This window comes from Merops nubicus, unplaced genomic scaffold, assembly GCF_000691845.1.
Source record: "Merops nubicus isolate BGI_N331 unplaced genomic scaffold, ASM69184v1 scaffold4990, whole genome shotgun sequence".
In the NCBI taxonomy this organism is placed as follows: Eukaryota; Metazoa; Chordata; class Aves; order Coraciiformes; family Meropidae; genus Merops; species Merops nubicus.
In genome coordinates, this window is record NW_008582027.1 from 43347 (window position 1) to 69038 (window position 25692).

Genomic DNA, 25692 nt, shown 5'->3' on the forward strand with positions numbered 1-25692 from the left:
GGGTAACATCTGTAGAAGTCAAAGTCACATTATTGGCTGGAGTTGAACACACTCAGGATTTTCAAAGGAGCCTGAAGCAGTAAGTGTCCAAATTGTGTCCAAGAGTAGTTGGAGCAGCTGAGTGTTAGCTCCTTTGTGTCTTGGAGAGTCTCCATTTTTGATGGTGTCCCTAGGCATGAAACTTCTGCTGTTAATATCGGTACTATGGTTATATAAGGCTGAAGTCTTCGGAGACTGTGAGCTTGCCCTTTACAATAAGTGCTTAATTAATGAAAATAACGTACCAAAGAACGTCATATAGCAAAAATAATAGCTGATGTACTTTTCACTTTAGTCCTCTTGCTTTCAGGTATTAAGTTTTGCTATGGGCTGAGTTTATGTAACACCTTAATTTTGTATTTTTCACAGAAATGTAACCTGGAATAATTTAGCTATCCCAGACACCCACTGTTCCAGAGAGCTAGAAGAAGGTTACCAGTGCCCACCTGGATTTAAATGCATGAACCTTGAAGATCTGGGACTAAGCAGGCAAGAGCTGGGCTACAGTGGCTTTAATGAGATAGGTCTGTCCTACTGGTAAAATCCATTTCAGTATCCATTTAAAAATGTTTATGAAATTCATAGAACAGATAGCTCATGTCTGTGCTGAAAAGATATCAAATGCAATCAGCATTCTGCTCAAGTAGAACACATGTCAGAAAGAGAAGCTGTGCTATTTGCTTTGGAGTAATGAAGTTATAATCTATTTTAATATTGCCTGGGATCCCAGGATTTAAATAGCTTTGAAACAATGTCTTTATTTAAGAAAAGTCAACTGTTGATTATCACCAGTATGCAAGTGCGATGAATAATTTGTGGTTTATTTATGATTCATTTTAGAGTATATAATTCATACCATATGTCTAATTTTAGTCGTAATTCCCATGCAAAAATCCCACCCAGGTTCCTTTGATAATCACCTTGATACTAAAGAAAAAGGGGAAAGAAAGGGAGACCGTGTGTAAATCTGTCAGTCTTGATCCAAACTGTGTAAGTCAGAACAGCATCCAGAGAAATGATCTGGAGTCAAGCAGATTTTGCAGTCCAGGTGCAGTCTGTATTCTGTGAAGAGCACTGCAGAGTGCCCAGGAGAATACATTCTCTGCTAGCTGCAGTGTGTCCTGCCATCCCCACGGGGAAACACGCCTAGAGCAATAATTCGGGAAGGTGACAAGAGCATGGGCAGCAGTGGCAAGAGCCATATCCAAATGGAAAATATACAGTCACCCTGTCAGAACATTGTGGCTACCTCACATTTATTTAACAGACAAAGGTCCAGCTGGAGCCTGCAGTTATAAATTTTTGTTTCAGCACAGGTAGGGAAGTCCCTTCAAATGATAAAGCACATCTGCAGGCCATATTCTTTCTGCTGCATCTCTCTGACTCTGATAAGCTTTATTTTTCATTTTTCCTGTCTTGAACTCCAGACTTTTATCCCGGCCCCAGCTGAACTTGAAGGTAATAAAAAGGTTTAATGATTGAATAACTGCAATCCAAAAAGGGTTTTTTTTTGACTGTTGAAAGCCTTTGCAGCTGAAATCACTTCAGTTGGTTCCCAGGCTGCTGAATATACACAATGAGCCAGAGAGTTACAAGAAATAGTCCCAAAGTCCTGTTAAAACAAGTATTCTATGATACCAAATATGTCCAGACAAAAGCTGTCACTTGTTTCCTTTCTTTTTTCTCATGAGAAAGGGAGGAAAATCCTGATTTCAACCAAGCTCCATTCTGTTTCCTCTGGGAGTCAGAGTGTACCAGTTATACCAGTACTGCCAGCTGAATAGCACTGCTGATCCTTTTTTTTTAGAAAAAAAATTCAGTAGATCTCAAAGGATAACCCTGTCTGATCTCAAGAGAGCCTTTAGATCCTAAGTTAGTGGCATCCTGCCATGCCTGGGTGAAGATGAGCTGAGTTCCCACCAGAAGGTGCAGACATCCATGCACAAGTTCTCTACTTTGAGATGGTTTGGCAGGGCAGCATGCCATAGGTGTATCAGTGGAAGAGTTATGCCTCAGATTGAAATCACCCTTCTCACTTTGATATGCAGAATTATTTGTGGCATTGAAGGCAGCTGTGTATTCTAACTGCTTACCTGGTCACCAGGGAAAAGTCTTTGCAACGCCTTAGACAAGCTTAGGTGGGTAGGAGATTTGAACAGGGCTCAGAGTTCTTAACAAAGACAGCTAGTATGTTTTTAATGATGGAGGCAGGTTGGCAAAGACAGGTGAAATACTTTGTCCAAGGGTGCCTGCAAAGCTGGTTGATAAAACAGGGCTCAAACTCTGCTCTCCTGAATTGCTGTCCTGTGCTTTATGAACAGGTCATTCTGAGTGCTGCATTTTAAAGATCGAAGATGGCTAATGGACCTAGGAGTCTTGGCATTGATAGATTGATTTTGTCTGGAAATTGATAACCAGGATAATAACATCTCTTGGTAGAGCAGCCAGAAGCTAAGTTGAATATCAGTTGAAAAGTGATTACTAAACTTTAAAATACTGGGTAGGACACAGTAGCTCTGCCACAAAATGTTAAATAAGCTTCCTCAAATTAGGAGTGTTATAAGCAGGGTTATAACTGGCAAGTTTATCAGTATTTTATAAAGCTTCATTTTGTGATGTACCTTTGTATGTAGTTACAGGTAAGTAAAGCAGTAGATCTTTTCTGTGTGATTACACTGTTTTATTGTATATATTCACTGATATTTTACTTGCAGATATTATTATGCAGCCTGTCCACTTGGTTCCTGAAATCTATCATTACAAAAATCACAAGAGCATAGCAGTTTGGCAGCTACTGTATAATTAGTAGCACTTAATTTGTGGTACACAAGTACTAGCTATGCATATTTGAATTTGGTCATTTTTGTTATTTTTATGTCTCTTGAAAAAAAAAGGGAGGGTTTTTTTACAATTTTATTACTGGGTGAAGACCAAGCTGTCCTAATCAGCTAAAAGTTACTGGAGTTTTTTATACCATGACAGCTATGCCAAGTATGTAGTTTCCTATTTGGAAAGTCCCTTAATTTTGGCCGTACTCTGCTCCTGCTTTTATAAATGGCTTTGGCTGCAAAGGAATGAAAATTGGAAAGATGATAGTATAAGTTTAGGTACTTGGCAATATATTTATTTCTGAAGTTGTCTATTTTTAGTTTTGAAGTGTTCTGTTTATCTGTTTTATGGATGGTTCTATGAAATTATGTACATATATTTTAAGGAAGAACCTAGTTATAGACTACTGATAAACATGACTTGAAGTAGTCAAGATAATCTAGGCCATCCCCTTCCAATGTGAAGCAGACTTCACAGTTTCCCAGGCAATCTATTGCACTGCTGCATTGTCTGTGCTTTTTGGAAGATTTTCCTAAAGTATAACCTGAATATTTCTTTTCTGCAATTTAAGATTATAATTTCACACCTTACTCACTAATGACATAGAGAAAATTTTTGAAAAGCTTTTCTACATCTTTATGACTGTCATTATGCCTCTTCTACCCTCTGTGGCCTGGTGGCCATATAGCTCCAAATATTTCAGTCTTTTTCTATAGGACTTATGTTTTATACCTTAAATCATTCTTATTGTCCATCTCTAGACTTTCTCCAGCTGATTCACCTCTTTGTTGAAGTACAGTACTGGCAGAATAGCCCAGAAGTGCCATTACTTTATGTGGCTTTAGGCTCTATTAACATTTTCTACATCCCAGTGAAATCTTTTTCATTTTCAGAACAGCATGTTATGGGTGATTCATGTGTTTTTCTGATTTGTTACAGCCCTTTTGTCCTCCTGAAAGAGCTGCCATCACTGTTTCCCATCCTATATTTGTTTACTTGATTATTTCTTTTTAAATGTAGATCCTTAAATTTGTCTCTGTTGAATACCATACTTTCTTTTTGCTTCTTCCAACTATTTCGTCATTTTACAAAGATCTGGAATTTTAATTCTTTCCTCCTGAATACTTTCAATGCCTCCAAGCTTACTTTTATCTGAAATTTCATGAATATAATTTATTTTCTATCAACCTGGTCAAGAGTGAAAAAGAAATGAAAAAAGAACCAGTCCAAGATGAGAGTCTCCTGGAACCTCATCTGACAGTCCTCCTTTCTGACAAGGTTGCCAACTGCTCATGAGGACACTTATAAAATGGTTTTGCACCCAGCACAGAGTAGTCTCACCTAGCCATATTTTGGTATGTTGTCATGCTGAGACAATGTTAAAAGCCTTTTAAATTCAAGACATAGACCATAGACAAAAACTGCTTCCATTCAGCATTTGTACAGCAATAATCCAATGAGATTTGTGCCATAGGTTCTTCAGTGCCTGCACCCTCTCAGTATGTACTAGTGATATAATGCTTACACCTGATATCAGTGAAGGCAGTTTTTCAAACATGGGTGACATCACCACATATCTACAGCTAATGCCTCTGCTCTTCATTGTACATATTTCTAAACTGGATATAGAATGAAATTAACACCAACTGGTTTTGCCTGGTTTTGCCAACTTTATCAGTGTAACCTCTAAAGTAGTCAGCTGAAGGCCTGGGCAGTTCTGTCTGTACCTCTAGGAAAGCTGGGAGCAATAGTAACGGAGGTCTGCCTTGGAACTGTTTGTGAAACTGGAGAATAAATGAAACACTGAGTGGAGAACCAATTAGCTAAGACCTCAGTACATCAAATCTCTTTCTCTTTGAAGTTCTGAAATGGGAGGAAGGAATAATCTGCCCTCCTTGCTGAGGTGTCTTCAGATGTTTCAGGTTCCAGCTGATGGGAGGCTACAGGAAGTTACTGCTTTCTTCTAGTAAGTTGCTCATGAACTTGGTGGAAACTCAAGTACAATTCCCAACAGTCTGACACAGAACTTGACTTTTAAAGTAGGTGTTGTTCTTATACAGGGGGGGGGTCTTCATCTTAAATGGAGGCTTTTATACTTCAGGATGCCTGAGATTTTTTTTTTGAATACTACCTGTGAGGCTGAGTGGGAGTAAGAGAAAGGATATGAATGAAAGGCTTGGTTGGCTGTGTGGATGTGGGTGGCAAAACTCCTTACTATTGACTATACCAGTATCGTACTGTCAAGCTCTTCTCTTTCTCAGACTTTTTAGCTGATTTTCATTCAGGTGTCTATAAAAAGCTTGATGTTTCCTTCATAGTAGAACAGCCTTCAGCCTTGTCTCCCACTGAGAGCATCAGGTACATTCACAGCTGGCTTGTTTTTTCTTTCTGATTTTATTCTCTTCTCTGTGATTTTCCTAGCTGTGTTTAATTCCCTAGGGTGTAGCTGATAGCATGACAGTATCATAAAGTGTGCGAAAAAAGTTGAGCTAAATATGGAGAAAAATGACCTTTGTTTTGTGAATAAACCCCAGTAACTGTACAACTCATTAGGCATGTGATTGTATTTGCATAAGTATTTGCATCTGAAGCATAAATATAATTGTTGAATTAAATAAGAGTGTGCAAGACTTGGCAATTGGAGAACTATGACAAGTACTTGTGCCTTCCATGTCATTGTTTATCTGGATATGTGTCTACCTTTAGTCAATATTTAACATGGCAGTAGTTACTATCAGGGCCACACTAAGGATGTTGGTAAAGCTGCCTATGTGGGTGCTGCTGGAAAGGGTGCCACATAGACACAAGTGTGCCAGAACCTTCTCTGTTGCTGGATCCTGGGCAGTTTTCCTCTTTACCTGTGCTTTCCACACAGTACATATCCTTTTGCATTTGGATTTTTGTACCATCTGGTTAGTAATCATTCCATGTGCCTCATGGGTGCAATCATTTGTAATCATCTACAGATGCACACTTGCAGCTACGTTCTGATTTTACTCTTCATGTAATCCTAGAGAAAGTTTTTTTGTGATTTAAAGTGCTACACATTGCTTCAGATATTCTCAAAAGGAAAAGTAAGTCCTGAATGAAAGATACCTGAAAGTTAAAATATATCCTACAAAGTAAGTGAGAGAAGTTTTACTTGAAAGGTCATTCTGAAGGAAGATCTTACGCTATGCTGTATCAACCTGTCAATCACTAGGGCCAGTACCCTATTATAACATCTCATACCTGCAAAGTGCATTTGACAAAGACTGTCAGATTGATGTCCCTTTTACATGTAGGAGGTAAGCACACACATGTTGTAGCTTGGAGATACATAATGAAATTTCCATGAGGAGTGTCCCAAAGCACATACACCTTACTTGCCTTACAGTGGAAGTGGAGATCCTCCAATGACACAATGAACCAGCAAGATCATCTCGTTTAATGGGCTGTAAAACAGCAACAGAGCTTTATATCTCAGATAGCTCTCACTTTTATTATAAGTAGTTTTCCCTTATAATAGGTGACCCGTAATTTAAATATTCTTGGCCATGCCTACAGCTGAAACCCTTTTTTAAAGTTGGTAGTTAGAGGAAAAGGTTTTTGTCACTCTGAAAAATGTCTGCCATGATTAGATTAAAAGTGGACATAATTGAATGTTTGTGAAAGGAATAATCACAGTGGGGCCAAGGAGAACTTCCACAATTCACTTATAGGTATTGTTTTAAGGAATGACTTGTAGAGGGCTCAAAATAGCCCCTTTGTTTACCCATAAATTACAATTTTATTTATCAAGCATAGCAGTTACACTGGTTCTCTTAGGAGTTCCTTTATGATGGAGAAAATACTTTTGAGTGTGCAACTAGTTTTAATTGCAAAGGTGCTGCTCTGAAACTGAAAGAAGATTGGGGTGGCATTAGGTCTCTTTTTCAGAAGGAAGGAGTTAAGGTTAAGATATTATGCCATGAGTCTCCATTTTGTGCTTCACTGCCACAATCTGTTATGTACATTTTCCTTGAGAGATTTAATGTTGTCTAGAGGTTGAGTTCCTGTCTCTAAGATTCGAATTCACAATGACTGAGTAGTGTGTTGAGTCGTGAGGTGTGATGGACAAATGAAATCCAAACAACTGGAAAGGGAAGAAGGATGTTCACGCCAGTCTTGAATAAAAGCTGAAAAATAAGCCTAAATCAGATCCCAAATTAAATACTCCTAGAAACAGGAAGCATTCAGAGCTGCAAGTCCATTTGTTAGTTTGGACACCTGTATCATGAATTTGGCTTCAGGAATCATGGAATGGTTTGGTTTGGAAGGGACCTTAGAGTTCATCTAGTTCCAAGCTGGACACCTTCCACCAGATCAGTTTCCTGAAAGTCTCATCCAGTCTGGCCTTGAACATTTCCAGGGATGGGACATCCACAGCTTCTCTGTGCAATCTGTTCCAGTGTCTCAGCACCCTCATAGTGAAGAACTTTTTCCTTACATCTAATCTAAATCTACCCTCTTTCAGTTTGAAGCCATTACCCCTTGTCCTATTACTACATGCTCTTATAAAAAGTTCCTCCCCAGCTTTCTTGTAGGACCCCTTGAGGTACTGGAAGGCTGCTATAAGGTCACTTCAAAGCCTTCTCTTCTCCAGGATGAACAACCCCAACTCTCTCAGCCTGTCTTCGTAGCAGAGGTGCTACAGCCCTCTGGTCATCTTCATGGCCCTCCTCTGGACCTGCTCCAACAGGTCCATGTCATTCTTAACATTGGGTACCCCATAGCTAACACAGTACTCCAGGTGGGGTCTCAATGTGAGCAGAGTAGAGAGAGAGAATCATCTCCCTTGACCTAGTGGCCATGCTTCTTTTGATGCAGCCCAGGATACGGTTGGCCTTCTGGGCTGCAAGCACACATTGCCAGGTCATGTTGAGCTTCTCCTCAACCACCACTCCCAGATCTTTCTCCATAGTGCTGCCCTCATTCCATTCTCTGCAAAGCCTGTATTTGTGCTTGGGATTGCCCTAACCCAGGTGCAGGACCTTGCACTTGGCCTTGTTGAACTTCATGAGGTTTTTGTGGGCCTATTTGTCAAGCCTGCAGATGGCATCCACTTCCACCAGCGTGTGAACCAGACCTCACTGCATGGTGTCATCAGCAAACTTCCTGAGGGTGCACTCAATCCCACTGTCCACGTTGCCAGCAAAGACGTTAAACGGCACTAGTCCCAACACTGATCTGTGAGGACCACCACTCACCTCACTGGTTTGCACTTGGGCATCAAGCTGCTGACTGCAGCCTTTTGAGTGCCACCATCCAGACAATTCCTTATCCACCAAGTACTCCATCAGATCTAGGTTTCTCCAATTTAAAGACAAGGATGTCATGCAGGACTAGTGTCAAATGCTTTGCACAAGCTAGGTAGATGATGTCAGTTGCCCTTCACTTATCCACAAATGCTATAACCTTGTTGTAAAAGGCCACCAAATTTGCCAGGCACAAGACACTGATACCAGTAGCTTTTAATTTCTCTGGCACTCCACCTGATATAACCTGTTTGTCTCTTGGTGGCAATATTAGTAGCCAGTTGGTCTTTCCAGGGCCCTGGCATTGGCAAGAGAGGTGGGTGGATTATGACTGATTAGTTGTCCTAGGCAACTGCCTACTTTGCCAGCTCTGAGACTTCAGGGTCCATGAGGAACAGTGACTTATGAGTTGATGAACAGAATAAAAATTCTATTTGCAGGTTATTTGTTCAAAGGAGGAGGTACAGTTGATAGTGAAAAGGATTGCAAGGGTATTTTCAGCCTCCTAATATGCCTCCTTCCTCCCCACCACTGCCCTTTCACACTATCATCTCCACCTGAATGAAGCTGGTGTCATTTTGCACAGACATAGATGGCCAGAAATGCAGATCAGCGTCACCACCACAGACTGAATCCCTTGGCTCTGAGTCATTCGGTATCTGGGATAATAGGGAGTGATGCAATTGTAGCTGTTAAAGGCTGAGAGATCGACCTCTTATGAAAGTGTTGGTTCAGTAATGACTGCATCAAAATTTGCGGTCAGACCCTTTTAAATTCCAGAGATGATATGTGTGCTTGATATATGTATTGAATCTTAATGCTCTGTTGATCCTTGCAAGTGCATCACAATATTAAATACTTTGATGAACAGGTCTAACCTTATTCCACTTTTGTAGCTCTTTGATTCAGGCACTTGTATGGAAAGTGCCTAGTAAGGAGGCCTTCTTCCATGATCACAGCCTGTGGAGGTATCATGTGGTAACATGATGTCCTAGTTCCATGTAAAAAGGGGTTCAGGGCAGGACCCACATGGAACAGAACTATGTACTTGCCTCTCCTCCCCCCCCCGAGAGAGAGAGAGAGACACTTTGGGAAAAAAAATGAAGTATATTGTTCAACAAGGAACAGAAAACGAAAAAGGGAGGTAAGGAAAATAATATATACAAAGATTAGGGGAAAAAATAAAAAAAAAAAATATATATACAAAACCCTCAGAAATTGTTGCAGGGTCCCACGGAGTGAAAGGAGAACTTTCCTCTCCGAGCTCCAAGGCAGGAGTGAATCCGTGCCTCTTCCCAGAGTGTGTGTGGGAAGTGGAGGGAATACAATGGTTCACCCCCACCCGGGGTCCTCCCAGTTGCGGGAAGGTCACGCCCTCATTCCAAGCCTCAAACCACAACACATGACAAGTAATAACAAAGTTAATGTGTGAAGGTGTCAGAATGTAATTAGGGAAGCCATTCAGACTGTCTAACGATGAAACTAATTTTCTAAATGTGAGCCAGAATGACTTAAAGCATGCCCCATTAGTCCACTGATTGAGAAACCAGGGAAAATCCTTCTTTCAAAAATGGTGACAGATTTTTGGTTTTCTCACTGGAATTCCTTCCTAGGCCTTGCAGACAGAGAGCAATTATAGGGCCCTGATCCCAGCAGAGGCAGTCGTGGCCAAAAGGGTATCCACTCAGGGAATTTAATTTCCGTGGGTTGCTGCCAATTAACATAGACATACAATCACTCATTCAGTTATTAAGAAGCAAAGGAGGCAAACAGTTACAGAGACACTTAAGGAAAACACCTTTCCTCCTTTGTCTGTCTCAACTTCAGTCCACACACCTCTCCTACCCATCTCCTATTCCCCACTCCTCTGCTTTTGCAGCACTGGAGGTGGGGGTGGCACAGGAAGGTTGCTGCCAATTAACATAGACGTACAATCACTCATTCAGTTATTAAGAAGCAAAGGAGGCAAACAGTTACAGAGACACTTAAGGAAAACACCTTTCCTCCTTTGTCTGTCTCAACTTCAGTCCACACACCTCTCCTACCCATCTCCTATTCCCCACTCCTCTGCTTTTGCAGCACTGGAGGTGGGGGTGGCACAGGAAGCTGGAGTTGGTGCATCTTGATTTTGGTTTTTGCTACTCCTTGTTTCTTACCCTTCTGCTGCTGCTTCTTCCTTCTTAATCATCTCCTTTGCTCCAGAATGGACTTAGCCATGGGCTGTGGTCCCTCCACAGGTATCCCTGCTCTGGTGTGCCCCCTGCCACCAAAAATCTGCCAGTTGTCTTCTTCAGGCACCTAAATAAACCTAGGCATGATGAGAGCTTAGCCCACCTTTACTTAGGCACCTTCAGAAGGTTACACACATTTTTAGTGAGTGCAGGGAAGTAAATAAAATCATTCATATGACCTATGCTGGTGAGAAAGGTTTGCAATCCTCATTGTGTTGTTCCTCCTGGGAAATAATTGTAGTTACAAAGGATGTTGTGTGCTGCAAGGAGTGAAGCATGGCTATGTGAATAAGGTGAACAAGTTCACTTTGTTCCTTAGATACAACAAACAGGTTGAAAGGGAATCAACTAATAAATCCCTGTTTAGGCTTGAGGCACAATACTTTTTTCGCTGGTTACAGTTTCTTAAGGACCTGCTTACAAGGCCATCTTTAGTTTTTCATCAGAATGTTTAATAACAACACGCTGGGAATTTCGTTTTTTTCTTTAGGGTTTCTTTTTTATTTGTCAAGAGAAGTACTAATGAAATTTGGTTGTTGAAAGTTGAATGTAGACAAATGTATTTAGGAAAGCATGAACATATTGTGTCAGTAATTGTCACTACCTATAAAAATAACTACCAGGAAGTGAAAACACATTACATCACTCCTAAAACCATGCTACAGTCCATGCAGAAGTTAATGGATTTGGCACAGGAAACACTTGATGAAAATCTCATCTTTTTTCTCTATACAATAAATTCATCTTCTTTAATGCTGGATTCAGTAATCCTAGAGGTTCCTGTGGGCCTTAGGACTGATCTGTATATTATTTGTTCTTTAGCTTGACAGTTTTTGTCTCAGTCTTGTATGTGGCTGAGAAGTGAATGACCTGCAGTCATAGCAGAGGAGAAGCAGTCTTCATCTTTTGCTTTCTGTTTTTCTATGATTCTGATACTTTGATATTTACACAAAAGATAAGAGAAATTAAGTAATGCCAGCTTACCATAGACAGTGAGTTAGTATTTTCTTTCATTTTCTTTCAAATATATGTCCTGTATTTTAGCATTTGTATTAAGTGTTGTTTGACTTGACTCCTGGTTTTACATTTTCTTGTTCTTCAGACATTTCTTAATGCGTCTAAAAGCTTCTGTTCTTCTACACTCTAGTGGAAAAAATGCAGCTTTACAGTAAGTTGAGTTTTCACTCAATACAAAAAAAGCATTTTTGATACGATACCCCTCTCACTTGTTTAGCCACTAAAAAACTCTTTCCTTTGAGGTTCCACATGTCAGTTTGTGCAAAGCCTAGCTTCAGAAAGCACAATACTGACCATCTTTCTACAGGAGTTTTACCTACCAACACCCTTTTCTGTTAGGCTCTTCAGCAGATATTTGCCATCATGTGAATCTGAAAATAGTGGAAGCTCTGTTCATCTTACATTATGCTTCCTTGTGTTCTTATTAGTATTATATCTCATACAGAATACAGGATAATATCTTTTAGATTCAATATTCTTGATATATCAAGTAGAAACAACATTTTAGGGAGTCTTGTCATGATCCAAAACAGTAAAGGTAGCTTTGCCTTGATGATTATTTTCCTCCAAAATTCCGGATTTTTATTTTTTTGGCCAGGCCATGTCTTTTTTGATGTCTTGTTCACATGCTGCCTCTCATGCTTTTATGTCACCTAGGTGGCTGAGTTACCACCTTTTTCAAAAGCAAGATTGTAAGACAGTGCTTCTGATTTTAATCAACTGAGTAAGTGTCCTGAGTTTGAAAAACAAAACCACAAACACACAACCCCCCCCCCAAACAAAACCAAACAAAAAAAAAACACAAAAATGCCAGTTCAGTCCCTTAGCTATTTGATGTTTCTGTGTGCTTGCCACTTTCCTCATTGAGGCCATTTTTGTTGCCTAGGTAATTAAGAATCTTTTTAAGCAATGGCTTAGAGATACTAAAAAAAATCTCAAAAATAATGACCGTTGAATTAGCTCTGTTACATTAACAAATGGTATGTGGGAAGTTGTAGAGGTTTGGAAACTTAGAGTAATTTGAACACCCCTCCAGAATTTTAATTTATTGCTGTGCTAATCCCAAAGTAATTGAGCCTTGCATTAAACCAGGCAGTCAGGTGAAACTAATGTGAATAGATTAGTACAGTTGTCTTGTACTGACAGTCAAAGAAAACTTTACTGCTGCTGAGAGAATTGAGTGGAACATACTTTCCCAGCCATTTCAGTCTGTTTTGTGTTTGTTTTCAGCAGGTAAATAGTTGGATCTGTGATGGCATAGAAGAACCTTCCAGAGAACTTTACTTTTTCTTTTATTCTCAGATTTGTTTGTAATTATGTATGTTTCCTGGTGGCCATCTTTTTCTGCTATGTATCGTTTGATATATCATTCATGTCATTGCAGTATGCTGCACAGAATTTAATGCCTTGTCTGACTCCTGTGCTGGGTGCTTCCTCCTATCTCTCTTTCATTCACATTTGCTCCTGGGAACACAGAAAGAAGGGTTTGAACAGTGAACCAAGATGTTTTGGTTAGATTTCGTTTTGAAAGTAAGCATTTTGAGGTTTTCCTTCTAGTACACCTTCTGACTTGTGTGATAAGGGTGGCAATGTTAAAAAAAAAAAAATTAAAAAAATTATTACTTGCTGATGTTAAGTGAAAGGCCTATAAACTGTCACTGATCATAAGCTGATGAGAAGTGATGGAAGAGCAAAGTGTGACAGAAAGGCAGTCTTTTCAGAAGGGTGTAAGAAAATTAAAGTTGAGGCAGGTCAAATGCAAGTTTTAATTGCATCTCATTGTGCTTTTTTGTACTGCAAGCTATATCACCTCAGACATATTGATCCCTTATTGACATAAAACTTCATGTACTGTTTCTTAATTTATCTTAAGTAGCATAGTGTTAAATTTTATGTAACTTTTCCCCTGTGATTAGCAGGAGATCACAAGCATAATAACAAAAAAAGATGAGAATCCAGTAGAGTTCATTGGCACCAGCACAGCTGTTAGGTTCTTACTGAACTACTTAAATATCCCCACCCCTTGCTTCCTACTCCTTTGTGTCTCCAGGGCTTATTTGCCCCAGCATAAGTGTTTAAGGGATCCTGGAATGGACCTTGCTGGGAAATGTAGTGCTGGAGACCTTGCAACTGGCTCTGCAGGACCCAGGCACCTCCTTGGAAGCCTTTGCACTGCATCCCCCGGGAGTCTGCAGGGTGTCAGTGCCACTGCTGCGGGCTGGGAGTTCAGTGGAGTGTAAGTGCTATTTCCACGGATGACCTTCTCATGCCCAGCGTCTGCTGCCCCTGCCCCAGCATGGCAAGGCCTCCTGGCATGATTTTGAGACAATATGTGCTCTGTGGAGGCAGAGGGGGAAAGTTGCTTTTGTACTGCTGCTACTGTTTACTTATAATTCCTCTGGGAAGTGTGAGTAAAAACATTCAGGTCTATCATCTACCCTGATAGTTCTTTTTCCTCAAATGCAGAATGCTAACCAAAGGGTCTGAAAACTTTGGGAGGCTAGCTAAAGGAATTGGAATGCATGCGTGCTTGGGAATGCCATGGTCAAAGGGAAATAAATGCACATTAAGACCATCTCCTTAATGAGGATTTACTAAGAAAATAAACAGAGAGAGCTGCTTTGAGCAACAACAACATCCCAGCCCACCAGTTTGTGCTTTGCATGAGAATTGAAGAAAGGCTTATGTCAAAGACAGTACCTATTTGTGTGGATAGCTATTCAACAACTCACAGTCTGACAAGGAAAATGTGAAAAAATAGAAAGAGGAATTAAAGGTGTGACAGTAGTGTGGGAACAGCCCTGAAACAAAAAAGCATGACTAATTTCAGCCACATTAAGGAGCAAGAAACTCTTAGCCAATAGGCAAAGTGTGAACTTAGGCAATTAGAAACCTGTCATTCCATACCAAGAAAATTAGATCCTATCAGTTTAATTATCACTCAGTGCCATTAAGACAATATAGCTCTGCATAATGAAAGCTGCATTTACTGAGTAATAGAGGTAATTGTTTTCGCAGTGGAAGATTTTCACTTTCAGACAAGAGCTTCTGTATGTGACCAATTTACAGGCTTTGACCTTCAACACTTGCATAATGCAAGGGACACATTATTTTTCCCTTGCCTCCTGAGATTTAATTATTTTGTCATAAACAGCATTTTCATAAAGTTGGTGCAAATTAGCAAAACCACCCACTACAAATACAATCTACAATAGTCATGCAACATGCCCTCTGTTACTGTAATTAGAGCAGCTTACCAAATCATCTTTAAGACCTTTGATTTGATAACACAGGGCCAGCTTGCAGCTTGGCTTTCCCACTTCTGCTGGGGATTAAGGAGGAATAATGCTATTCCAGAAAATCCAGATCACAGATGGTCACTCTAGAGGGGGTAGCACACACGGAGCAGAAGCTTAGGCATGACTCTCCAGCACATCAGCTCATCTGTGGTAGCTGACTTCACACATGCTGCTACCCTTGCAGTACCCTGTAGCAAATGTGTAATGGCTTGCTCTTTCATTAAATAGTACACAGTCTCACTTTATTACTCTGTTACTCAAATATTTAAATACTGAATGTTTCTTTTCCTAAGTGTCTTTTCCCTACTGTACTCAGGGACTACTGTATATTACTCCAGGGTCAAAGTCATGACATTGCTACTTGAAGAAATCCTTACACAATATCTAGTGCTCACTGAGTGGTATTGGAAAAGACCTAGGTTACAAGCTAAAGGAATAGTAAAATAGTTTGGGTCTCCCGTGGACTCCTGAAATATGTCTTCCAAAAAACACAAGACCATTCACTTCTGGTTAGTGCCTTTCTCTTAGCAACTGAGAAAAAGCAGAAATCACTTGAAAGATGTTGTCTAAGAACATAAGATACCTTATATATTCTTTATGTTATAGTTATATTTAATATATAATATTTATACTATATATTCTTTACACTCACCATAGATTTTGTTTGTGATCAAACTGGTGGCGAGGTCTTGCAGTGTCTAGTGGATGATCTGAATAAAAGTTTAACACATCTAACAAATAGTTACCACTCTTGTATTTTTCTATTACTTAAGACACGGTGTTGGGAAATACAACTTTATTTCTTTGCCACAGGGGCATTTTTCTTGTATGGATCATTTCAATATGCAAATAATTACTGTCTTTCCTAAAATCTCTATGGGTATTTTTAGTGGACAGACTCTTTAATGGTACAAGCTGCTTTGGAGGTTCTCCTTAATACTCAACAGAGTTTAAGACTTTTTGAAGACGTGTTATTCCATCTCCAGGGAAAGTGTGACTGGTCATCTTGGGAAGTGTCAAGATACATGACATACTGCAGTCAGCATTTTCCACTCTCATCAAAATACTCCTTTAGAAGGTTATCCTCTACTTTTCTGACAAATCTATACTACTGTCACCTTATAGTAAAGAGTACCATTACGATCAGTACTTTGCCTCGTTTCAGTAAGAGTTTTTGACCACAGTTTGTGCTTCCTAAGATTAGGTAGCTGGCATGAAGCCTCAACTGAAAAGTCTTTGTTCACAGCTGAAAAGGAATAACCCACACAATGGTATCACCTTTTTTCTTTTCTTCCACTGTGAAGAAGATTGCAGTAGCTAAGCTCCCAATTTTGGCACTTAAATATTTACAGTGAGATTGGATGGTGTTGGGCCCCTATATGCAGCTAAGCTGTATGTTTTTTAAATTCACAATACTAAAAGAATTAAAATTTAATTTTATGGCATAAAAGTCAAAAGAAGTGAAACCAGCAGATTTTGTGTGAGAAGACCTCATCAGTCACCTGTGGAGCGGGGGCATCTAACTGTTTGTAGAGCATGGATGCTCTGTGGTAATGTGTACGAGATAAAAACTTCAGAAATCTGTTCTGTTTCTCAAGGAGCTGATGCTGTACACAGCTGATTCATCTCGACAGAAGTTACCTGGGGGCTGACAAACAGATTAGTCACAACAGGACTTCTGTGTGTCTCTTCTGATAAACTGTGGTGGTATTTTCTTCTAATTACCTGCCTGTGGCAGGTTTTGCATAGTTTTTGTACCCGTGTGTGTACTACTTACATATCCTTCTCTATTTGACAAGTTTGCCATATACTGCATAAAAATATTTTTCTCATATTTGCTCTTCATTGGCTGGGTTTAGGCATTTTACTTAGAATTCTGAGGTTAAGTGATGAATTAATTAAATCCATCTACTATCATCTCTCAACCAAAAAAGCTTCAATTGTACTACTGTATAATCCTCTTCTCCAGAACAAACTGTTTTCTTTTTTCTGTTTTCTTTTGGTTTTTTTGCATTTCATATAGAATCATAATTCTGACAGTACCTGGATGTTTTGTTTTTGTCCTTGGTATCTGATACAGAACTGTGGAGGATTAATGGTGATCCATGGAGAGGCAGTGGCAGTGAATGGAAATTGCATACTGCAAAAGCCTTTTTAAAATGTCAGCATCCTCCCATTATTAAACCATAGCCATGGATATGTATTTCACTGATATTAATGTATGAAGATGGTAAAAGCCCTGGAAACAGCTAAGGATATTGACTGGGGTCATTGGGGTGAGAAATTCTCAGAGACTTTGAAAAGAGAAATTATGAAGAGACTTTGGTGTATCAGGGTTTTATCCTGGCTTTGAATAGTTGCCCTAGGAAACCTGTAGGTTTAATTTAATAGATGTCTGTGTGGTTATTTCACAATCAGTTCAGTCTTTGCAGTCTTTTACCTGGTTATTTTATCCAGTGAAGAATAATGATTCTACTACACATTTACTCAACCTGTGGTTAACCTGCTTTCTACAGCAATTTCACAGGAGTCTTGACTTAATCAAAATAGACAGTGTTAGTTGCTTTGCACCTGCTGTCTGCTCTCTTCTCATATTTTGCCAAATTTGTCGGATATGATGCTTTATGTTATACCAAGCTAGCTAGTCCCCATCAGCTTGTCTTTCTCCAGATGCTGATTTCATGCATTCCTTAGAAGTGCTGTAAAATCAGTAACACACATGCTTTCATGAATCTGCTGACGCAGTATTTCTAAGAGCTATAACTTCTGTTTTCTAAACACTTACTTCTGATCCTTACGCAGTCCATCATTTCAGTTAGATATTAGGGTCATCAATAGGTGACTCACTATGCTGAGAGCAGGTTTTAGAGTGTTTGACTGGTTAGATCTTCTGTAGTGAACATTTTTGACCAAAGTAAGCAGATTTTGTTAGTTTTGTACACAATTCATTTATCACAAGGACATGCAGGATTGCAGCTGTGTCCACAGCATCCTCGGGCACAATGGGGAAGGTGCAACTTAGGAAGAGTTTTCAGTGGAGAATTTCAGTGCAGTTCAGAGTAGAGAAATATTTTGTAAGAAACCCAGGCCCTGTACCAAGGAATGACCTTTCCCATCTGTTGTGCAGTACTTCATTAAATCAGCCACATTTCTGAGAACTTCCAGAACAGAGCACAGTGTTAATCCTTCCTGCATAACTTCATCAGAAGCATTCTTAGAAATTTCCTCTGTCAGAAAGCCAATGAAAATGAAATCATTAACATTTTTGTATTGTTTGCTGATTGAGGATTAAACCTGTGTAATGTCAAACAACTGGATTCTATTTGACGTAGTGGGGTTTTCTTTGGGGCCTGTATCATCCCACTTATAGGTGAAACCTTGTTTTTCAGCTGGAAGGAACCTTAGTGATGCTGTAGTCCACTCCTTCCTGTGACCACTGTTTGTAAAAGTATGAAGTCCTAATTTAGATAACTTAGGAATGGAGGAGCCAAAACAAGATGAAAAACTCTTTCAGGACTTCTTTCTCTGATGATTAGAAAACACTTAAAATCAGCTTACCTCTTCTTTGTGGCCACTTGTTTCAATGCCAGTATGAGTTTTTCTCTGTCTTTATGGTCAGAGACAAGTGCTTAGTGATATTTAACTTCTGTATTATTTTTTTTTTTCAACCTGAACTTGGGAATTTCCTGCTCCCAGAGGTTGTACTTGCATGTAGGTGTTTGGCCGTGTATCTTTCTGATGTGTAGCAGCACTCAGCCATATACTGTGAGAGCATGTGTGAACTATGGAATTTAGTCAGAGGTGGGGTTTGCACTGATAATACAATCTACTTGGCATTGATGTTTGCTCTACAAACAATGTGATATAGACTCATACTGCTCAAGCCTGGTCCTTTTTACAGCAGAATGGTTGTGTATCTGTAGGTACAGTGGCTGGTTTTCTTCTCCACTGGACCCAATGAGTTACTCCTCAAAATATAACTCGAAAATATTGTGGGATTTTTCAGACCCAAATTCCCATGAGCGTTGTGTCATATCCCTGATGTCACAGCCCAGCAGGGATGTGATTTTAGAACCCAGTATTGGAGGTGTGTACTGCACGAGGGCGTGTCAGCCTGTGGAAGATGTTGAGGTTGTGAGCCTGTTTGGAATAGTACTGGAGGTGTGCATGGGCTGGAGGGAGCTGCACTTGCTACAGGCACATGCAGGGGAACAGAAGCTACAGTACCTGACTATGTGAGTGCTTGTAGGAGTGCTGCTTTACAATAGTCTCAGGCTGTGGCCTGACATGTGTTAAGATCCACAATAGTGACATGGCTCAGGATGAGGCAGCATGAATGTGACATGAATGTGTCATTGTTGGAGTCACTGAAGGAGGCACACAATTCTGAATTTATAGCAGCTTAATGCCTTTGGGGCAGCTTTATGCTGGGGGTAGGCAACCAGACAATACCTACTGTAGCACAAGTTGGGGTGCACATGGACAATACATGTTGCAGTGTGCGACCTTTCAATGAAACCCTAAAGGAAAGGGTATTTTTAAAGTGGCAGAGTCAGTTTATAGCAAATCTCTACTTTGTGTCATGTGGCTGTGATGCTTTTACCATAGTATTCGGAGTCTTAGAGATGGAATGATCATCAAATCATGTCCTGCGTGACATTTTACTTATTCACAGTGTTACTTTACAACTCTTACTTTACAGAATTTAGATCTACAGCCCATGACTCGCGAATTCTTCCTTCAGGAAGGAAAAAGAAAAAAGGACTTTTTGCTGAAGAGTATGAGTTAGCCTTTTCAGAAGCAGTGGAAGTTGCCTCTGCACCTCCTACAACAGTTTTCCAGGCAAAACCCTAACACAGGGTGCTTTTTGCACTTTGAACTCAGTGTTATATTTGCATCATATGGAAAAGGTAGTGTCTATGTACAACTTAAATGCACAGAGATTACTTTATGCATGGTTATACCATTATTTTTATAACCAGCGAGGATGAGACACTGTACTGGCTTTACATGACTATGAGACAGTTAAGAGGATTTCCTCTCACCTCCTATCCCAGCTTTAATTTCCATAGTGTGCTTTTCATTTGTGATAGACCAGCACAAGATGGCCTTGCAAAGCTTCCTTTGCTCTTTGCACAATAAATAAAGGGATGCTAGACAAGAAAGCCATCTGGTTGCCAGACCAAATAATTTGCATCATCAGTACTATAGAAAGAAGCTGGGTGGTTGTTTGAAGCTTGGTGGATAATCCTAGCTGTAATATATAGGGGGAAAAAAAATCTTTGGATGTTTTTAGTCGGTGAAGTTCTTTATCACTAGATGTCCCTACAAATGCAGGTTTCATCACATACCTTGTCCACCTAATATTGTTACTTCATTTTCTCCTTTTGTGATTTGCTATTCGTGTTTTTTCACATTGCTGTGATTGTTTTGTCTTTTTTTTTTGTCTTTTAACATTATCAGTGATATATTGTTAGGATTAATTTCCCCAAAACTTGGTTGTTTACCCTTCTGTTCATTATGCAGATGGTAACTCAGAATAGTATCTGGTGACTGGAGGTAAATAAGTATTTCTTCCTATTTTTGAATGTTACTGTTAGGATTGAATATATTTGTCTAGGATTAAATAAGGTCATTTAGACAGTTATATAAAGGAAAACAGGACTTCCAGGTAAAGCATCTCAATCCCAGAGGTTCTTTCTGACACAGAATTCTTTAATGCTGTAAAATGGGAGAAAAACAGTAACTTTTCACAGGTTCAGCTCAACTGCCTGGTCACTCCCAAGACTGAGTCACACCTACGTCATTCCTTGTAGATGCATGCCTGATGTTTTCTTAAAGAGCTCAGAGGAGACAAATTCTACAGTCCTCTCAGTTATTCCAGTGTTTGTTATTGCTTGCTAGCAGTTGTTTACCTTCTATTTAAATTGTTTCTGACCTGAACACATGCATCCTGCTAAAAGTACTTAGTTGGTACTTTTACAAGTTCCTTAGGAGAGTCACTGAAAAGAGTTTTAATGCCAGGGAACCACAGATCTGCCTCCCAGTCAGTTTTGAAAGCGGACATTATTTGAGGTTCTCTGTTGCATTTGCCTTCATTTCGGAGGCCAGTCTCCCAGATGCTGTAAAGTGAATGGGTCTGAAAACAGTTGTGCTTTCTTCACTGTATCTTACAAAATCAATCTCTAGCTTTGTTAAGGCAGGAAGTTTACTAAGTGTTTTGAAAACAACATATAGATCAAATATACTGTTTTTGCAGTATTTTTTATGTTTAGTGGGGACTTCTGTGGTAGAATCTCAGAACCATAGGTCTAACTCTGTTTCTAATAAAGGAATGATAAAATGCCCTTTGGCTTCAAGCAGTAGTACTGGATTAGCCAGGATTGAAAATTTAAAACTTGCCTCCTTCAGCATCTCAAAGAATTAGACTACATCCAGCTATCTGAACATCAGCTCATGTGCCTGACTTTGGGCAGTGAGATTTAAAAATTGTGAAGATAATTTTCTCTTCAAAAATATTATATAAATGTGCTGGCAAAGCTTCCAAGGTAGGATCAGGATTTGCTTCCTGTTCTGAAAAACATGGGGATATAGAAACAATATAAACCTCTACCCAAGCCATAGCAGGACCTGCAGACATGTTATTGAGGATAACAGGATGTGGTTTTGAAGTCCAGCAGTAACTGTCTTTATATATGCTTTTATTCTTGAGTAAGTGAGAGATAATTACAGGTGCCTTTGACTTCAGTGAAGGGAGTGGATAGACTTCCAAAGGTCTTTTGTAAGGTGAAGAGCAGTCAAAGAAGTAGTCACTGCGAAGTAAATGGCACGCAGAAAGTCATCCCCGAATTCATGCATGTCACCCTTTGCAACTGCAGATTGAAAAGTTCTGATTTCATTTCACCAACTGAAAAACATTTTCTTTTGGAAAATGAGGTCTGTTTAGCTCATCTTTTGATAAAAATATGTTGAGGGTAGGTCTGATTTGTATTTCTTGGGAAACTGCTTCACTGAGCAATGCCAAAATTTTTTTTTTTTTTTTTACATACAAGGCCCTTTTTTTCCAAACCACATGTTCATTTTGCTCAGTACAAAATGCCACATTTTCCACTTTAGCAAAAAGCTTAGAAGAAAAATACGTTAAATATCATAGGTCCATAAGAGATTAAAGCAGCTTTGAGTCAAAACACACAGCTGACACACACCCACACAAAGAATAAACATCTTTGCAGGTAAACTTGATGCTGAGAAAAAAGAGAGAAGGCATATCTGAGAAAACAAAAAAAAAAATCATTGCTTTGACTGTGAGAAATCCAGGAAATTTCTGTGCTGGCTATATGGAACTATTTTTCAGTAGAACGTAAAGGTCAGAAAGGATTTATGCAGAAGTAGATAATACTGAAAGCAAGGTTTAAACAGAGTGTATTAAAACTTTGAACATTCTCTCTCCTCAAAAATACCTGGCAGTTTATACAGCTTCTCTTGCCAAAGGTTTTGATTTTTGCCTCCAAATAAACCTGCCAGCTGCTTAGTCTATTAGTGCTCGTCTTCCAAGAATTCTTCTGATAACCAGTAGATCTCTAGTACTGCAAACACCTTCTACAAGTCAGTCAAGAATAAAAGAAGTCTGATGTTACAAGAACTGGTTTTCAACTCAACCTTCTATTTTCTGAAGGAGATAAAAAAAATATTGTTGTCTATTCTCACTGACATACGTATATACATTTATTAAAAAAAAATCAGATTCTTTCTCTTTTGACACGCAGCTCTTGTAAAATCAGAAATCTTTAGGATAGCCTCACCTTAGACATTGATTGTATTGGTGTTTGAGGAAAGTGTAAAACTCTACTTATCCCACAAAGGTGCTCTGGGGTTTAGTGATCTATCTGCACTCTAAACCACTTCTCCCTGTCTCCATCTGCTCCCTAACTGCACATATCAGGCTAGTGGGCAAACCTGTCCCTCACATCAACAAAATAGGTAAATTATTTTACTTCTAGTGTCGTGAAGCAGGTGCCAGGAAGTACTTAACACATTAATAGCTGAGCAGGTCATTGAGTGAGTGTCATTTGGGTTTTTTTGTAACAGTTGATCATAGAGCTCCTCCCATTTAGGAAAGGACGATGTTGTCTCTTCAGTTATAGTCTTTTAAGATGCATTTGACAGTGTACATTTGCTTCTTTTGTTCATATTTGTGCAGGCTAATGAGATTTCTAACGTGTATGTTTTATAATGTCTCCTTGGCCAGCTTTACTGTTTGGTTTTATTTTTTTTTTTTGTTAGTTTTTTTGTTGTTGTTGTGTGTTTTTTTTTTCTTTCAGAAATGCATTGAGCTAAGTGCTGCTGCTGTCTTATTTTTGGTCACTGAATACTCAGCAGGTCTTGCTAGTTGGGATTTTCTACTGTTTATAAAAGAAAATAATAATACTGTCTTGCTCAGACATACACTACAGCCAGAGCAAATGAAATTAGGATGCTTTGGGGAGGGATATTTAAAAACATTTATCATGACAGTTGTTTCACTACTGATTGTGGGAGGGATAAAATTTCATGAAACTACTTTTGAAAATGTTGTCCCTGCAAGGGGCAGGGGCTGATCTCTGTTTTAGGAGAGAGGTTACATCCTCAGAGAAGTGCTTACAGTTCACAAGTGATGCCCAGAGGAACTGAATGAAACTGAAATTGAGCTTTAGGGCAGAGCAGCAACTTTATTGACTAGGTTCCCTTAAGATGTTGTTTCTGCTAATCTACAGTAAAAAAAAAAAAAAACAAAAATTATAGCCTTCATTAGCTATTGCACTGATATATTGTGGAATTTCCTTCTTCACTGCTTTCCTGTCTACCAGCATACCTAGCCTGCTGTTATTCATCATCAGACTGGCCAACTACTTCTCCCACACGGTCACTCTTTGGTCCTCTTCTGTCTCTTAAACCTCTGCCAGGGGTGAGGAAGTTCTTCTCTTAGTTATATTTTTGTGCTGTTGGGTTTTTAATTGCTGGTTGGTTGAACTATGTGGAACCTTAGGTAGGATGAAAGGATTGCACTGCAACTGGAAATAAGGAAATGCATTGTCATGGAGATCTATTAAAATATGCTGCTGTAGATTTGAAAATCTCTTGCAAGATATTTTTTAGCATTTTCTGGACATAATCTTTTTTACTTTATAGGCTGTGCTAGCCTTTTTTTTCCTGTAAGGCTTTTTGCCTTGAACTTCTCTGATTGTTCAGTTCTGGCTAATATAAGTATCACATTGAAAATGCTCCATTTAGGTCATGCAATTTCTTGTAATCCATATTGCCTAAATATGCATATAGGTCTCTGTGCATCTCCAGCTCCCTCAGTTATTCTTCTGTTCAGCTGAATCACTGATGTATGTTCTGATTAGCTCTTATAACTTTTAATGCATTTTTATTGCTTCCACACCTTTTCATGCTCTTGAGACAGTTGCTGCTAGCTGACCAGATTCAAGACTTGATGAAATGAGCCCTCACGGTAAAGCTTACAGACATGCTACTTATTTAATTCTGCTTTTGGGTACATCATGGTCCCTCTAGATACACAAATGCATGATACCTGTATGAATATGTTCTGTGGTTTCACTTGTCCACACTTCGTTCATCATACGAAGCACATATACTTTTTATTAATTAGGCAAATTAGCTGATGCCATGATGCATGTGCTAGCTTTGATTCTTCATGGTTGCACATAAACTTAATTAGAAAGATCTGTCTGATTATTGGGAAAGTTGATGCAACAAGTGAATAGTTTTGATTGACAGTGTATAAAAGTCAATGCTGAATTTACGTGCCTTGTGTGAAGGAAGATTTGCATACTTTGTTTTCTCTCTAACAAAGGGATCCATCAGTGTCTTGATTTTAGTAGTCACTCCTAATGTTTAATATAGTCTGAATGACAATCCAGATACGTAACAGCTGTACTAAGAACCTGCCTTAAATTTATCTTTTTAATACGACAACCCTTAAAGTGTTCATTAAATTTTAAATGTAACAATTTGTGTGAAATTTTGTTTGGTTTCTGGACTGTCACTTTTACTGTATGGTTTTAAAGGCATCTACATACATAATGTATTTCAAAAGAAGAAGTAACAGTCCTTTAAAAAGATGGCTCGTTTTCAAAGGAATAAGTTAATATAAATTATAGACTTTCTTCTGTTTAATTTTTTTTTATGTTAACACAGTTTTGTCATAACATTTATTGTAGCAGTCATTTACTATGACTGTACTTTGCATCAGAGACATTTCATTGGAAAGACTGAGGTGGTGGCAGACCCACCTTCACAGCATTTGTCACGCTTAAAACCAAGGCCTAGAGATTTCTGTATTCTTGATTCCTAGGTCTGAAAAGTGAGTTTGATTCTCTGATAGAGGAGAGCACAGCTATGGCAGCATCCTACTGCCAGGCTCCAGCCTGAAGCTCTGCCCGTTCTGTTGAGGGTGGGAGCCCAGAGACCCAAGACAAGTTGCGTTCTTAAAAGCAGGGAGAAGGAGAGGTAGGAGCTGCTGGCTGTGCTGCAGAGCTTCCAGGTAGTGGTGTGTGAGGTGTCAACAGAGTCACAGCTCAGCACTTCCTTGATTCTCATCAGCTGCCAGTAGATTTTGTGAAGTTGCCACACACAAAAAAAGCAGCGATTATAAGAGAGTGTGTATTAGCACTACAGCTGTGTAATTGCCAAAAGGAAAAAGCAGACAGTATTTATGCACATAAAGCCAGCTTACGAGCTCTGCTGACATTTTGGATCCCCGTTTGCTAGGTTATTTGTGCACGTGTAGCTGAGGAGCATTTTAATCAAAAAAGTATTAAAGAAAAGCAAATAGAAATACTCGTCTGGCTAAATATTCATAAACGTGCACACCTAAAGTTATTTTGAAGAATGCTTGTCTCTCTTTACACCATGGACTTGCTGACAAATGTAAACCAGATTTCTCCTTTTAAAGCATAAACCATTACATCAGGGAGCACAAGTGCTGTCTCGTGCAGG

The 25692-nt window shown here is 39.3% G+C and overlaps 1 long non-coding RNA gene across 1 annotated transcript in view; it reads left to right on the plus strand.

The window, feature by feature from the left end:
* The first annotated feature begins 403 nt into the window (after positions 1-403).
* LOC103769164 overlaps positions 404-25692 on the plus strand; it is a 34171-nt gene continuing 8882 nt past the window's right edge. Inside the window, exon 1 of the long non-coding RNA XR_608137.1 lies at positions 404-528. This is a non-coding gene — a long non-coding RNA (uncharacterized LOC103769164). The remainder of the gene's footprint in view (positions 529-25692) is intronic.